Genomic DNA, 18,493 nt, shown 5'->3' on the forward strand with positions numbered 1-18,493 from the left:
AAGAAAGCTGAAAAAAATTACTTGAATGGTGAAAAACTGTCAGAAGCTTTGATAGAGGAACGGCAGCTTAGACTGAAATGTGAGGACCAGCTTAAAACTTACCAAAAACTTGATACTAAATTCAAGGAACAGCAGGAATTAGTAAAGAAACTGCAGGATCACGTTGTAAATCTAACTTTGGAGTTGAACCTTGCTTCAAAAGTGGATTATTACAAAGTTTCGACCAAGAAAGACTCCTCTAAGCAAGCAGAAGACAACAAGCCGTCACAGACCTCAACACCAACAGTGGTCTCAGAGCCGCCAGAGACCTCAACACCATCAGAGGTCTCAAGGCCATCACAGACCTCAACATCAGAGGTCTCCAGGCCATCACACACCTCAACACCAACAGTGGTCTCCAAGCCATCACAGACCTCAACATCAGAGGTCTCCAGGCCGTCACAGACCTCAACACAAACAGTGGTCGCCAAGCCATCACAGACCTCAACATCAGAGGTCTCCAGGCCATCACACACCTCAACACCAACAGTGGTCTCCAAGCCATCACAGACCTCAACATCAGAGGTCTCCAAGCCGGCACAGATCTCAACACCATCAGAGGTCTTAAAGCCATCACAGATGTCAACCGATTCAACAATCCCCATGAAAACAGAGGGATCTCCACAAAGAGGCCACCATGGAATCCGGCATCCTCATGCAGATGGAGGCTCACAGAGATACAGAAAACAGTATAATAATAGAGGCTTCCATGCAAACACAGGTGTTCAGCCAAATGAAGGGAATTCAAATAGAAGATTTCCCCCATATGGAAGTTCCCAAGGAAACCAAGGCTTTTATGAAAATCAGGGACGGTACCCAGACCAGGGCCAACATGCAATCCCGGGCCCACACCCAAACGCTGGTCGTTATACAAACCCAGGCCAGTACGCAAACCCAGGCCACTATCCACGTCCAACCCAGTATGGAAACCCAGGTTCATACCAGAACCCAGGGCCTTATATGAACCCCGGCCCCTACCCACATCCAACTCAGTATGGAAATCCACGTCCATACCTGAACCCAGGACCTTACATGAACCAGGGCCCCCACCCACATCCAGCTACATATGGAAACCCAGGTCATCACCGAAATACGAACTTCCATGCAAACAGAAGATTTTAAACTCACAGAGGCCCATAAAGCCTCAAGCAGGCCTCATTACAAGAAGAAGCAACAAGAAAATATATAGAAAAATTAAGATGCTTTAAAATGAAAAAAAAAATAAATAAATAAATAAAAAACCTTAAAAATATATATAAAACAAAAACTTAAAAAAATAAATATATATAAATATACATACATATGTATGTATATATATATATATATATATATATATATATATATATATATATATATATATATATATATATATATATATATATATATATATATATATATATATATATATATATATATATATATATATAAAAAGCAGCCTAGCGTGGGTTCTCTCCGGGTGCTCCGGCTTGCCCCACTGTCCATAAACCTGACGATTAGGTTAATTGGTTTCTATAGAGTGCATTTTGGTTTTAATGCATTGCTGTTTCTCTATATTGCTCAGTAATGGACTGCGGACCTGTCGAAGGTGTACTTTGCTTCCTGCCCAATAACTAATATTAGAAAGCAAAAATAATTTACGAAAAACGACTAGCACTAAAAATAAAACACCTAAAGGATAACTGGAAAGAAACAAAACAACAGCGACAAGGGTAAGAGGGAAAGAGGAAAATAAAAATGGGCACAAATAAAGAAAAAGATAAAAGTGAAGCATCCAATCAAGGTAAAAACAGCAGAGAATTTGCGGCCTGGTGGTTAGGGCATAGGGCTTTGAATCTTGAGATATTGAGTTCGATCTTCCACAGACTGCCACTCTGGATCCCTAAATGCAGAGAAGTAATTTACCTCTGGAATTCTTAGAGTATATAAAATCAAAAAAGAAAGGAATGTTTCAGCTCCATTTTAAAAATATTTCACTCTTGAATATACTATGATGATAAGATACTATGTAGAAAGACGAATGAAAAACTGTTAGGGTTCTGGTTTGTGGGGGTTGTTTTTGTTCTTTTTCAGTGTCTCCGTGTATCCACCAGATGGTGCCATTGTTCCTCTGTTGGCCTGGAGGGCTTCTTCCTGCTCTCAAGTACTCACACCTGCAGCTCGTTGGTCATCACCGTCTGAGGAGTATATGAGCAGCAGACTGTCACCATCTCCTCGCCAGATTGTTTGCCAGTATTGGGTACTCTAGCCCCTCTGAGTTCTGCTGAGACAATACTTTGAGTTTTTATTTTTTTCTGAGACCTCAAGTTCTTACCTAGTTATTCTCTGTGAATCTCTGGCAGGATTTCTACAGATCCACTGGAAAAAGCTGGTCCGTGGAGCCCTGGAAGGAATCCTCTTTTCTCGCTGAGAAAGAAATGTTTCACCATATTAGAACGCCACCCACTTCAGGAAAACTAGAGACAGTCCAAAACAGTTCAAGTATCCACAAACAGGAACCCTGGAGCAAGCTCAAATCCACAACAGTGAGTCAGAGCCAGTCTATATTAAAGTCATCGGCCTGTTTTCCCACCGACCTTGAACTCATCATTTGTGATCTCTTCCTAGAGCTTCCGCTTCCGGTTTACCAGACTGCTGGATTCCCCCAAGCTGAGAAACCACTTGTTTTGTCACTTTGTTCACCTTTGTTCAAATAAACTGTTGAAATTCTTTCTGACTCTGAGTGCTTTTACATATGGGCAAAACATATAAGACCCATCATGACAAAAACATGGCTGAAAACCAAAATCAATGAGATGATGCAATGATATCACAGTTTAGCATGGATTTTATGTTTGAGAACCTGAATTAATCTAAATTAATCTTCAAACTAGTTTACTTAGTTTTGCATGCTATCGCTATGTCCAGAGATTCTGATTTCTACATATTTGGTGACACAATGGTAAGCTGATAAAAGGTAATGTCTTCTGACTCTTGACTTATCTGAAGTGTTAGTTTTTGCCTTCTTAAAAATGAAATCCCTCAAATCGCGTTGTCTTTGCTGCTTGGCCGTGATTCTGTTCAGAACACCGTCACCTGCTCCGCTGGTTGCGCCACTGAGGTCAAAAATGAAATCACATGTGCCCTCTGGGCCACCGTAATTTGGTCAGGCTACATGTAAGCACACAGCCTGCCAAAGGTTTAAAGGGCAATATCATTGCCATTACTGTTAATATATAGTAGAAATTTAAACATTCAGTGATAAAATGTCACAGGGGATGGTATGGGGAGATGATCCTTTTAGAAGGGGGATAAGTTTTAAGATTTTCTCAAGAAGGGGGATGCCATCCCCCCTCTTCCCCCCTCAACTCGAGTACTGTATATATATATATATATATATATATATATATATATATATATATATATATATATATATATATATATATATATATAGATAGATAGATAGATAGATAGATAGATAGATAGATAGATAGATAGATAGATAGATAGATAGATAGATAGATATAGATAGATGCTCCCAGTAGGTCGAATTATTAGACAGCATGGGATTCATTTCCGCTGTTACGCTGATGATACTCAGCAATATCTGTCTGTAAATCCAGATGAAGCTAACCCATTACATAGATTACAGGCATGTCTTGAAGACATTAAAACCTGGATTACTCTTATCTTTCTGCTTCTGAACGCAGACAAAACAGAAGTTATAGTCTAGACTCTAACTAGTCTGGTTACAGTCTTTGAAAAAGAAGCTGATTAATCAGTCACTTCATTTGGATGGGATTAAATTGATCTTAGATAATAAAGTAAAAATCTTGGTGTTGTTTTTGATTAGGAACTGTCATTTATATCCCATATCAAAGAGGTTTCTAAAATTTCCTTCTTTCATCTAAGGAATATTGCAAAAAATTAGAAATCTCTGTCCAGGGGTGGTGCTGAGAAACTAGTCCATGCATTTGTTACTTCAAGGCTGGACTATTGCAATTCTTTACTATCAGGAAGTCCACAAGCTGTTGTTAAAAGCCTTCAGCTGATCCAGAATTCTGAAGCCAGAGTTCTGATAAAAATTAAAAAGAGAGATCATATCTCTCCTATCCTGGCTTCTCTTCAATGGCTTCCTGTTAAATCCAGAATAGAATTTAAAATCCTTCTTCTCACAGAGGCAGATCTTTTGGTTATCAGGCTCCTATCATGCAGCCAGTCTGCCGGGAACTGCTGCGTGTCATTTTTTTTTTCAAGAGAATTAAACCAGAATTCATCCAGAAATTGTAACAAGCCTATCATGTGTCTGTAATTAAGACAGATGACAAAGCAACTAAGCCAGAAAACTCAAAGAGTTTGAGAATTTACATTTACATAAACAGACCAAGCAATAGGAAAACTTTGGTTAAAATTTTTTCCAGTAGTTTCCAAGTTAAAATTCCCAGCTGTGAAACCATGAGCAACATCCCCTCACAGACTTTGGATTGCCTGATAGAGAAGCATCTCTACCAGCGCTTTCGCTATATTTTCAGAGTACTCTCTCTCAGGATAAGCACTAATCTTAGACATAGTGTCTGCAATCGTGTCAAGGACATCAGTCTTTGAACCCTAGAAATCACCACTGATGGTTAAAAAAGAGATCTTAGGAGTGTTGGACCATAAACCATGATAATAATTCTGGACATCAGGGACCAGTGTCAATGCTGATATTGACTTGATCATTGAGGAAGAAGCTGTTGGCTCTGCTTCACCTCACCAATATCTGCAAGCCCCGCTCTCAACTCCTACAGTGGAATGTGACCCTGCTCCCCCACTGTACTTGAGAATAAAACAATCATCTTGAGGATCAGCCCCAAAAGAGACAGGACATTCTTGTTATAAATTCAAAATAGACATATACAAAAAATGAATCAAACGTATATAAAATGAATACCAACTACAAAAAACAACATTTAAGGTCCTTCTCGAAGTATTAGCATATTGTGATAAAGTTCATTATTTTCCATAATAATGGTAAAACTTGAACATTCATATATTTTAGATTAATTGCACACTAACTGAAATATTTCGGGTCTTTTATTGTCTTAATACGGAAAATTTTGGCATACAGCTCATGAAAACCCAAAATTCCTATCTCACAAAATTAGCTTATTTCATCCGACCAATAAAAGAAAAGTGTTCTTAATACAAAAACAGTCAACCTTCAAATAATTATTTACAGTTAGGCACTCAATACTTGGTGTGGAATCCTTTTGCAGAAATGAGTGCTTCAATGCGCCGTGGCATGGAGGCAATCAGCCTGTGACACTGCTGAGGTGTTATGGAGGAACAGGATGCTTCCATAGCAGCCTTTAGCTCATACAGGGTGTTGGGTGTTGCGTCTCTCAACTTTCTCTTCACCATGTCCCACAGATTCTCTATGGGGTTCAGGTCAGGAGAGTTGGCAGGCCATTTGAGCACATCGATACCATGGTCAGTAAACCATTTACCAGTTGTTTTGGCACTGTGAGCAGGTGCCAAATTTTGTGCTGAACAATGAAATCTTCATCTCCATAAAGCTTTTCTGCAGATGGAAGCATAAAGTCCTCCATTATCTCCTGATAGCTGCATTGACCCTGCCCTTGATACAGTGGCAGCTGGTGAAAAATATTTTTGGTGGGGCTGATATAGCGTAGTGTATGTCTCCAACTAATCCAGAATAAGAATTCAAATAAACAATTGGAAATGAAAAACAATTTACCAGTAATGAAAAATTTACTATATAATAACAGTAACAGTGATGATTTGGGTCACTGTGACGGGGTTCTTTGGCCTCCAAGAATCCAGGCTCAGTCGGGTTACCGGTGTTGGTGATTTATTGTGCTCAAAAACTCAAAACAGGGTGCAAAAGAAACTAAACATGTACAAGATACTCTGGGCCTCAGCCTCCCTCCAGTTACCAGAAATGGCCGCTCTTCTTCCCACAGCCCTCATTAAATAGTTTAAGCCCCTACCCTCAGGCTCTCTTATTTCTGATTTCTTCTCATTAATCAGTTTTGTCCATATATTACCTCCACAAACAATTGATGTAGAAAAACAAATAATTTTTACAACTTAATTCCTTTACACAGATTCATTGACTTATTAAATTACACCAAACTGGGTTTGAACCCAGCAAAGACGCCGCCAGACTGAAGATGACAAGTCCCCGTAGCATAAACACGTACACCAGTTAAACACCGTGGACCAGTTGTTGGTCCCCCACAAGTACCTATGAGTCCCCAAAATGTAGCATATTCCTAGGAAATTGTCCCCACCAGGTATTAAAGACATGACCACACCCACACACACACCCACACACACACTAACACACACACGGCTAACCCCATTGAAATATTAAGTGTGCACCCTCAATACGCCAGCAGGTAACCAGGAACAGCTTTTGTGTTTTAAGTTAATGGAGCTACTGGGCTCAGCGCGAGTGTATTGGTCCTCACAAGCACAGTATAACAGGAATGTGTGTGTGGCACCTAACGTTAGAGGTTGTTTTAAGTGACGAGGTGGATTCGTCACAGTCACAATAACCATGACATGAAATTTTCCTACCCTACAACATGGATGTTCTTCTAGCAAACGGGTAGATAAATAAGGATCTCACCAAATTTGGTGGAAGCTGCATCTCACTCGTTACATTCGCCATTGTCCCTCTAATTGTCTGCACCTGCGCTTGGGTGCAGAAGCCTGTTAAAGGGCAGTATTTTCATAGCCCCAAGACCATAAAATTCTGAGACGCTGATTGGCCATTAAATTATTAAATTCACCTAGCAATAGTACATGATTGGCAGATTCTCTGCACATGTGGGTCTGTCTGATCACAGCCCCCAGAACAGAGACGGTAGGAGTCTGTCTGTGGAAATCCACAAATGAATGACAGTAGATAGGGAAATGTAGTTTATATAATTTGTTTTGCTTATATGTATACACTCTAGAGAGTAAAACTGACATTTATGAGTTAATTTCTAAAAATATATTTTACGTTTCTCTCTTCTTATCAGGGAGGGCGGTGCCCCAGCGCTCCCTATGGGCCGGCCGCCACTGCCTTGATAAAAACACAGTGGACCAACACCAGCAGCTGACATGTCGCCCCAGACCATCACTGACTGTAGGTACTTGACACTGGACTTCTGGCATTTTGGCATTTCCTTCTCCCCAGTCATTACAATCTGTTACTTTAAACAGAATTTAACACTGAATTAAAATGAGGTATTTATGCATCCATGTTATACATTGAATTCTTAAATAAAAAAATAAAAAAAAGAAATTGCCAAAAATTGCATCCCGTGTTTTCTCAGAGGAGTTGACCCTTGTATGACCTTGTATGACCTGTATTAGAGACTGACATTTTTTCTTAGAGTAGGAATTATACCAATTCCATTACAATACAATTGTAAAAAATATATAAACAAAAATGTTTTCGTCTGTCAATATTCTCCATCTCCTCTACTGCTGCAACAAAGCTGTATTGTAAATTATAAACATGTTATTCACATATAACTGTTGGTAGGGACCAGTAAGTCGGTCCAAAATTTTGGTAGGGACATGTCCCTATGGTCCCTATGCAAACCTACGCCCATGGATTATGGTAAATGGTAAATGGTATGTACTTATATAGCGCCTTTATTCAAGTCAGGAGACTTGACCATAGCGCTTTACACTACATTCATTCACCCATTCACGCACACACTCACACACTGCTGGTGGCAAGCTACATTGTAGCCACAGCTGCCAGAAGCGGGGCAGCTGTACACTGGCGCCACCGGGCCCTCTGACCACCATCAGCAGACAATGCAGGTGGAGTGTCTTGCCCAAGGACACAACGACACTGAAAGTCGGAGCCGGGGCTTGAACCATCAATCCTTCAATTTCAGGGCAAACTCCTACATCCAACGCCACTGTCGACCTACTATGTAGTAACTTAATAGTCAGTAATGGTGACTATATTGTGCTTTTGTATTCAACACAATCAGAATCTACTCTGTCATTAGCCAACAAAATAAAGCTGCTTACAGGTGTGAAACTGAAAGATGTGCAGCTGACAGTCCCCTGGAGATTTCCTGTATTCTGTGATTTGTTTTCTTCCCCTTTTCAGTTATAACCGGTGCATTTTTGCTTTTGCCCGTGCTAAAACTAATAGTGTTTTTTTTTTAGTGTGACCCTTTAGCGGGATCTAAATATATATTAACATGTCTGTAACTGGCCCACAGCAACAACAAACATTGAGATCAACTGTACTGTCAAAGTACAAACAAAGATGCCTTGCAAGAGACAATGTTGTAAGAGATCAGAAAAAAGCAGATTATGATATTAAGCAAGGATTATATTCCTATCAATCAATCTCCTGGTTTTGACAATACGTATTATATATATATATATATATATATATATATATATATATATATATATATATATATATATATATATATATATATATATATATATATATATATATATATATATATAGCCCAGAAACAAGGACATTTAATGCCGCTCTATGTAGTTTTCCCAAAAATTCCTTTGTAGTATTTAGATTTAGTTTAGATTTAGTCATTTATTTCTGCTATTTGAACTCAGTAAGGAAGGATTATGAAATAAAAAAAAAGCTGGTGTTTAAGCGTTCAGTTTGAATGTTTAGAAAAGGCCTGTAAATCAGCTAAAAGCTGTGTTTGCTAACTTTTCTAACCATGCTCTTATGTTACCTGTTGAGCTGAGATGTGTCAGTCTCCAAAAGTCCCTAATTTGTGATTGGTGATATTTCATCTTAGTTATAATTAGATAAAATATAATAGAAAATATATTACTTTTTATTTTATTCCCACATTACACTTTTAAAAACGTTTAAAAACAAAAGGTGCTTTGGCAATCAATAGAAGAATGTTCTTGTTTTGTTTCTAGGAGTATAAATTACTTAAAATAGACCAACATCACCTATCGTTTTTGTTTGACAAATTTTAAATTTATGCAAGTCGCTATATGAAAAAAAAAAGAGCGAGCGCTATTGTTTTTTTTAATTGTGATAGCTTCAAGCTAATACCACCATAGATGATGCTTTACTAAATGATAAAAGCTTGGCAGCCTTCAGTTTACGAAGGCATCTCTGCTAATCCTTTCCCTTCAGGAACATTGAGCGCGACATTAATCCCCTAGCGGCACTCAACATTTGTCATTTGTTAATCTAAATCATGAGTCATGGTCTTGTGGAGCTACTTAGAGATCAACCATGTTTGCTGTTGTTTCATGTTACATGCAAATGGGAATAATGCTTAATTTGGCCATTTCATGATTTAAAGGTTTTAAATTGTCATGAGCCTTAAAAGAAATTGACTTCTGAGCCTGCCATTTTGTGGGTGATTATGGGGCTCATTGTCTTATATTAATCTCTGCTTCTAGAATTAGATCATCTTTGCAATGCGATGCATTACCGTAAAGTACCGTCCACGACAATACCACAGGGCATTGTCTCTATCTCCATCTCTGCACCGCGTTACAGCACTGCACCCACGTCACATCATGGCAGGCTAATCATGGCAGGTGCATCATGGTCGGCGCATAATAGGAGGTTAATTGCAGCCTCAGCCCACAATGGTGGGTGCTACATACCCTTAGCAAATCACAGCAGGCGCATAGCAGCGTTCGCAACGCGAGTTCAGAGCATGTTGGATGAATCACACTCTAAGTACATTTCAGCTGCATCTCACCCCATCAGGTGTATTACACCAGGTCTATGCTCCCAGACCATCACTGCAGTTATCACCACAGGACATCAATTCAATTCAGTGTATTTATGTTGCATCAATTCTCAAGACATTTCATCTCAAGGCAATTTACAGAGACAATTCAACCAGATCACACAGTCAGACTGGTTCAGTGTTTTCTAAGGATACTCTAAGGGAAACCAACTGATTGCATTGACTCAAAAGCAAACCCTCACACCAAGCAAGCTTGTAGTGACAGTGGAGAGGAAAATTTTCTTATTACAGGAAGAAACTTCCATCAGAACCAGGCTCAGTGCGAGCAAGGCATCTGCCGAAGCCAACTGGGGTTCAAGGAGACAGAAGCAGAGATACAAATGGCAACTGTCAACCATCTCCACAGGTGGATCTGTCCAGGAAACACACAGCCAGGTGTTGCACTCCCGAAACAGAAAGGACTCCGTCTTCGCTTTTGTCAACTTTATTTACCCCACGCTGCACGTTTTCTGATTGTTCTCTCTGGAGCAGCCGTTCATGGACATGCAGATAAAACCATCACACTCTAGTCTTCTTATTCTTCCTTGCAACTCCCACCACTAACATTGACGTAGTGCCTAGATAAGATGTGCCTAAACAACAGCAACTAGATGCGATGTTCTAAACAACAAAATTGACCAAAAAAATAACGGTCACATTGAACACATTAATAATACAGTGAACAAATGTTATAAATCGAAATAAAATATGCTCAGGGTGCAACACAGGCAGACAAGCTCCAAGCCAGCTTCCATGTAAGAGGACGAGAGAAAGCACATACACTTAGTCACAGTAAGAGAAGTAGGACTACACTGACAAACAGCCCAAGCTCCAACATCTATAAACAAAGGTGTTAATGGCAGCAGCACAGCTGATATTTCTCTCCAGAATGGTGTCTCAGCCAAACAGGAACAGAGCAGATTAAGCTACTATGATGACAAAAAGCAGAGAGAGCATAATGTTGAATGTTGGACTAACAAATATTGAAGAATGGGAGAAAAGAGATAGAATGATGAAAAAGGGGTTCCTATGTCCTCCAGAAGTCTAAGCCTATAGCAGCATAACTATAGAGATAGCTCAGGATAACCTGAGCTATCTCTATGCTCAGGTTATCCTGAGCATGCTGCTGCAGGCTTACTAGGAACCACTGGTAAGCCTGCAGATTGAGAGCGAAGGAACAATCAGATCTCTGATATCAGATGGAGCTTGGCCATTTAAGGCTTTATATGTGAGAAGGAGGATTTTAAATTCTATTCTGGATTTAACAAGAAGTCAATGAAGAGAAGCCAGGATAGGAGAGATATGATCTCTGTTTTATCAGAACGCTGGCTGCAGCATTTTGAAACATGTAGAGGCTTTTAACTGTAATTTGTGGAGTTACCAATAGTAAAGAATCGCTATAGCCCAGCCTTGAAGTAACAGAAGCAATGATTAGTTTGTCAGCATCACCCCTGGATTAGATATTTCTAATTTCTGCAATATTCCAGAGATGAAAGAAGGGAATTCAAATAAATTCCTTGTGTATAAGATTTAAATGACAGGTCCTGATCAAAAATAACACCAAGATGTTTTGCTTTATTGTCTGAGATCAAATTAATCCCATCCAAATTAAGTGACTGACTAATCAGCTTAAATGTTGAACTAAGAAATACAGCAGAATGTGATAAAAGAGACCAAAAGATCTGGTCCAAAGACAATAACTTCGACTGTATTAAATATAAACCTTGGATTATTTTTATTCTCCTCTATTCATTGGGAGAGACATGCTGCTCTTATTTTATAAAGAGTCATTTTATACAGCAGTAAATAGTTTTTCCAGACTTGGTAGGATTCCCGTAGGCATTTAGAACATACAGTAATTTTCTCTCAAGTTTCCTAGCATTTTGATTCAAGGTGGGCAGCTCTGCATTAAACAAGGAAGCCATTTCTTATTTTTAATCTTTTCTTTTTCAAACTCGCTACGTTGTCTAAGGCAGTACGCAGAGAACTAGTAATGAGAATGGGAATAAAGTAATGTTTGCGCTTAGCAGTATTGTTCAGTGATACAGAGAAGAGAGAATGTTGAACAGATTCTTTAAAATTTATAACTGCACTATCTGATAATGATCTACTAAAATTCAACCTTCTTTTGGGGGAGGAGAACTCTGTTAAAGTAATCCTGAAGGTTATTAGAAAGTAGTCAGAGACAGGGTTGTGAGAAAATAATGTTATTTCTTCACATCCAATACCATATCTCAGCACAAGGTCCAAAATATAAAGATGAGAATGTGTGGGACTATTCACATACTGAACAAAGCCAATCAAGTGTAAGACAGCATTAATGGCTGCTCTTCAGCTATCACCTTCAGTGTCAGCATGGATGTTAAAATCTCCCAGTATGATGACCTTGTCAGTATTGAAATCATACCAAATCAGAAAGGAACTCTGAAAATGCATCTATAAATTCAGAGTCAGGACCTGGTGGACGATACAAAAGAAAGAGGTTTTGTAGCTTTCTTATTAGTTTGGATGAGGGAAACTAAGGGCTAAATGTTCAAAAGAGTTGTAATTATTAACTAGATTTTGAGTAATTGGTAAGTCAGAATAAAAGATTGTTACTACTCTTCCTCCTTGCTCAGAAATTATATGTGTATGAGAACATTTCTATAACTAGGGGGCGTTGCCTCATTTATAGCCAGGTTTTCAGTAAGACAACATAAATCAATTTTAAAATCACAATCTTTTCTAATTAATTTGATTTTGGTCGTGGGCAAGACACTGTCTGGATGGAGTAATGAGTTGGTAACATTAGAGAAGCTGCAGAGACGTGCGTTAAACCATGACTCTGCTTCCTGGTCTGCACCCTGGGTAGTCAGTATTTTTGGAGGACTAATATATTTGTCCAGATTCCTAGAAAGAAGAGCTGCACCATCCAAAATGGGATGGCTGCCGTCTCTCCGAATCAGACCAGGTTTTGTGGGCTTCCCAATGGGTGCGTCACTGAGCAGGGAAAATCAGCTAGAAATGTGGACGGGTTGGTGGTGACCAGTGGACAGAGATCCATTACTACACTTTCTGTTCACTGTTACCCAATCGCCTCGCTAATCAGGCACTGCTGGAGGACCACGACGTGGACGTGTCCCTAGTCTTGGTGACTAGTCTGAGCACTTAATAAGAGGTACTACTCTAACTCCTGGATGTTTGACAACCCGAAGCTAGGACTCTAACTCTGACACCCTCCCCTCCAAACCTGAAAAAAATACTACACTTATACCATTATTACTAAAGGAGGCAGAGTAATAACTGATTACCTTACGTAGAGAGCAGGAGAGATGAGACAAAGGTTTAGAAAGAGTTGGAAATGAGTCAGGGTAGAGAGAGAGAGAAGCCATGGCAGTGCTCAGCTAGTGCTAGCTACCCCTCACTACTAGAAATAAAAAACATGTAAATGCTTCAAGTTCCCGTTAGAAAAGTGCAGCAATGGAAAAGCTATGTTCTAAAGTGTTTCCTGACAGTTAGAGTAACTTAGAGATATCACCGCAAAAAGATCTTAGTTCAGACAGAGATAGCCTGAACAGCACCACACAAAGTAGGTCAGCAGCCGAAACAGAAAGTGAAAACCATATGTCTAACCAACAGCAGCAATAGCACCCTCTAGTTGCCAGGAGTACAAAAATCACCGCTGCCCATCTCATAGACTAACTAGTATGTAAAGTTCAGTGCTCGCCACTGCAATGGTGCAACCTCAAGGTATTTATTCTTACGGTACTACCCAAGATTTCTGCAATAGTTCATTCCCATTAACATGCCATCATTTACTCCATCCTCAGGTCTTGGGGATATTTCCCAGCATGATCTTTCATGGTTCTTTGTCACCCTTCACTTTGGGTTTTCAACTTTCCCGAAAATTATTCAGGGAATCTGCTTTTAAAGGTTACCTCAAGAGTTCTTCAGCTTTAGCTCCCCGCATCCATCCACTACCCACCTCCTCATTAAATGCTCACTGTTCTCTTAGCCTTTAAGTAGGCATGGTCAGAATTGACTTGTGGTAAGCCTTTTTCTTTTACTTCTCCTCTCCACATTGCACATATTTCTGCTGTTCTCCACGCCTGCAAGTTCTCAGTCCATCAACGCAAACTCATCCAGCACACAATCTCTCAACCAGCTCCTATAATCTTCGTCATCATTATCATAATGTTCCATATTTGGCGTGCATGCACGAAAAAACTCTTTGACTGCTTCCTTTAGTGCAATCAACTGCGCTGTGATGCCTTCCTGTGCAATTAACTCTACATCAGCATCAGTTTGATCATGTACACAGCATCACCATCAGTGCAATTAACTTCGCTGCTCTGCCTCTTCTAATTTTAAACAATTTCTATCCCTTCGCTCCCTTGCTTGGGGTTCAAGTCTCCTAGCTTGGCCCTGGCATATTTTTGGGGACCAATATTATTCTAATTCAATTCAATTCAGTTTATTTATATAGCGCCAAATTCACAACACATGTCATCTCAAGGCACTTTACAGTTCAACCAGATCATACAGTCAAATTGATACAAAGTTTTCTATCTAAGGAAAACCAGTTGATTGCATTGACTCATTGACTCAAATACAATCCCCCACACTAAGCATGCTTGTAGCGACAGTGGAGAGGAAAAACTCCCTTTTAACAGGAAGAAACCTCCAGCAGAACCAGGCTCAGTGTGAGCGGCCATCTGCCGAGGCCGACTGGTGTTCAAGGAGACAGAAGCAGAGATACAAAAAGCAGCTGTAAAAGGCGGCCCCGTCCAGGAAACACACAGCCAGGCAGACGAGCTCCAAGGCAGCTCCCATGCCAGAGGACGAAGAGAGCACATCCACTCAGTCACGGTCAGAGAAACAGGACCACACTGGAAAACAGGCCGATCTCCAACATCTATAAACAAGGGTGTTGATGGAAGCAGTACAGCTGATGTTTCTTTCCAGGATGGAGTCACAGCCAAACAGGAACAGACGAGGCAAAGCTACTCTGAGGAAAAGCAGAGAGAGCAGAAGGTTAGAGATTGAACTAACAGATTCTGCAGAATAGGAGAACAGAGAGAGAATGAAGCAGAATGATGAAATGGGGGTCCCTATGTCCTCCAAAAGTCTAAGCCTATAGCAGCATAACTATAGAGATAGCTCAGGATAACCTGAGCCACCCTAACTATAAGCTTTATCAAAAATGAAAGTTTTAAGCCTAGCCTTAAAAGTAGACAGGGTGTCTGCCTCACGGACTAAAACTGGTAGTTGGTTCCACAGGAGAGGAGCCTGATAACTAAAAGATCTGCCTCCCATTCTACTTTTAGAAATTCTAGGAACCACTAGTAAACCTGCAGATTGAGAGCGAAGTGCTCTGTTAGGAACATAAGGAACAATCAGATCTCTGATATAAGATTGAGCTTGGCCATTTAAGGCTTTATATGTGAGAAGGAGGATTTTAAATTCTATTCTTGATTTAACAGGAAGCCAATGAAGAGAAGCCAGGATAGGAGAGATATGATCTCTCTTTTTCATTTTCATTAGAACTCTGGCTGCAGCATTTTGGATCAGCTGAAGGCTTTTAACTACAGTTTGTGGACTTCCTGATAGTAAAGAATTACAATAGTCCAGCCTTGAAGTAACAAATGCATGGACTAGTTTCTCAGCATCACCCCTGGACAGGATATTTCTAATTTTTGCAATGTTCCTCAGATGAAAGAAGGAAATTCTAGAAACCTCTTTGATATGGGATTTAAATGACAGGTCCTGATCAAAAATAACACCAAGATTTTTTACTTTATTATCTGAAATCAGTTTAATCCCATCCAAATGAAGTGACTGGCTAATCAGTTTCTTTTTCAGAGACTCTGGTCCAAAGACTATAACTTCTGTTTTGTCTGCATTCAGAAGCAGAAAGTTAAGAGTCATCCAGGTTTTTATGTCTTCAAGACATGCCTGTAATCTATGTAATGGGTTAGCTTCATCTGGATTTATAGACAGATATAGCTGGGTATCATCAGCATAACAGTGGAAATTAATCCCATGCTGTCTAATAATTCTACCAATTGGGAGCATGTATAAAGTAAAGAGAAAAGTAATTCTTTTCCTAGGTTACTCATTCAGGTGAATATTAAATGAAAGCATCAAAGTCTTCTGCAGGGACCCGTGTGCTAAATAACTTATTCGATTTATGTTAGTATCTGCATATCTGCTTCTTTCTTTATGAAACCCAGTTGGCCTTGACGGGAGGATGAGCCTGGAGGTTTCTTTCTGTTAAAAAGGATTTGTCCTCTCCACAGTTTCAACATGCATGCTCGATGTGAGTGATTGAAGAGTTAATCAGTCCATGCAATTAGCTGATTTTCCTTAGAAGATTTTGACATTTAATACATTTAATTTAATTGAATACATAATATCCACCATAATACATAAATCCTTATAAATTATCCTTATAAATTATTAGAAAAAATAAGACATTATAAAAGGTAAAGCATTTAGTTTTTTTTTTTATCAATTTATCTCACTGAAGTCATAACAGGAAATTCAGATGTTATGAAAAGTGAATAAATCTAATTTTACTCCATAAATTTGATTCCTGTAAAAGTCTTAAATATGCCCACATTCCTCCAATTGCCTTTTAATTTCTATGGCGTTACATTTATGTCATAACCAACGTGAGCAAAATAAACATACTCGCATGTATGTTAGACTACTTCTGCGCATGGTTTATCTACCGCCGCGCGAGAAACTGCTGCTTCAATATGGCAAGCCAAGAAGGTCACATTACGCATTGAATTGTCGCGTTAAGATTGAAGTTAACCCGCAAAAAACGCGCGTTCTCCCGAGATTACGCCGCTTTTTACGCCCTCTTTTACCAACAAGCGCCGCCTTTTACGCGCGTCATGATAGTACCGCAAGACGCGCGTTAAATACGCGCGTTGTGTCGGTCAGAACGCGCGTTAAATACGCGCGTTGTGTCGGTCAGAACGCGCGTATTTAACGCGCGTTTTCCTAATATGATAATGATGTCCTTCCTTCTTTTCCCACAGCCAATGCATTTGAACTGGTTGCATCCAATGGCTGATCAAGGCAGCCAGACCAAGAAAGTTCAGCACAGATCTGCTTTGTGGAAAACTGCACAGAGCTCAATGTTGCAGCATTGCCAAAATTCACTGCATTGCCGTTTCACAAAGCCTTAATGTTAGGAATATATCCACTACTTACACTTTGCTGTTATTTTGAATCCATTCCATGCCTATTTTCATGTAAAAACGGTTTACATTGCCAACTAATGTTTTGTATTCACCAGGATTAATATGAATGTTTCACCACTTCTTACTACCGAGAGGTGGCGTAGTGGGTTAAGTTACTGCCATTGATGCCAATCTTTTGCTTCGTGGCAGGTTCGAATCCGGCAGAGGCCGTCCGACTTTTCCCTTTATATTCTGTCTTGTCTCCAACCAAGCCCATTTATTTATTTATTTATTTTTTTTTCTGAGAATATAATCATAAATGTAGCCTACTTCACTGTTTTTGATCCATCGCCATGCATTCTGTCATGTAAAAACATTTTATATTGTACTAATAAAAAGACAATAAAGGGGACACTTGTCTTCCAGAAAATTTGTCGGTCTGACTTGTTTTCTGTATATTTTCCTGCATATCACCAACCTTTTCCCATAATGCTTTCTACAGCCATGTAGCAACTGCTGTTAAAATTAAATTAACAGGAACATTTCTTATTAAAAGTGTTATTAGTGCAATGAGAAAAAACTTGCTTAGTTGAGCCAGTGGAGGTTTGATGATCCCCATAGCTCATGTTCTCTGTCTCCTACATATAAATATATATATATATATATATATATATATATATATATATATATATATATATATATATATATATATATATATATATATATATATATATATATATATATATATATATATATATATATATATATATATATATATATATATATTAACCACGTCACATAAATGTTCTTTCAGTCTGCAGATGGCGCCATATAACGGGTAGGCTACTGGCAGAGCAGCAAACAGGTGTTTGCACCAAAGCTGGGGAACAATATAGGCAAGGTGTGTCTCTTTTTCAAGAGAGAACTGGATACTGGATTCTTTCATCTTTTTTATTTATTATGAACTATTATTTATCTATTTCCCACTACCTTTGACCACTAGTCAGTACCTTTACTTATGTGTACTAGATCAAGATCCTAATGTGCAAGAGTCTAATTACATTTTCATTGTGGAATAGGAGACAAGGTATGGGTGCAGCACCTTCCATTGGGGGTGTATCCAGAAAACAGGTACTACGTTACTTAGATGTTACATTTAATTTTAACAGCAGTTGTTCCGTGGCTGCAGAAAGCATTATGAGCTTGGGAAAAGGTTAGCGATATGCAGGAAACATACAGAAAACAAGTCAGACAGACACATTTTCTGGAGGACAAGTGGCCCCTTTATTGTCATTTTATTAGCACTATGTAAAAAGTTGTTACATGACAGAATGAATGGCGATGGATCAAAAACAACAGAGAAGTGGGCTACATTTATGGATTATATTCTTGGTTAGAGGCAAGAGAGAATATCAAAGGCATAGGTTTGATTTCAGCTTTGGTAGGGACACTATTGGTCTTCAGTTTCATCGTTCTAATGTCATTGGTCCTTTGCAAAAAGATGCATACTCTTTTTTTATGCTTAATGTGAGCATCAGGCTT

The sequence above is a fragment of the Cyprinodon tularosa genome, unplaced genomic scaffold (genome assembly GCF_016077235.1).
Source record: "Cyprinodon tularosa strain WSP-4 unplaced genomic scaffold, ASM1607723v1 ctg394, whole genome shotgun sequence".
Classification (NCBI taxonomy): Eukaryota; Metazoa; Chordata; class Actinopteri; order Cyprinodontiformes; family Cyprinodontidae; genus Cyprinodon; species Cyprinodon tularosa.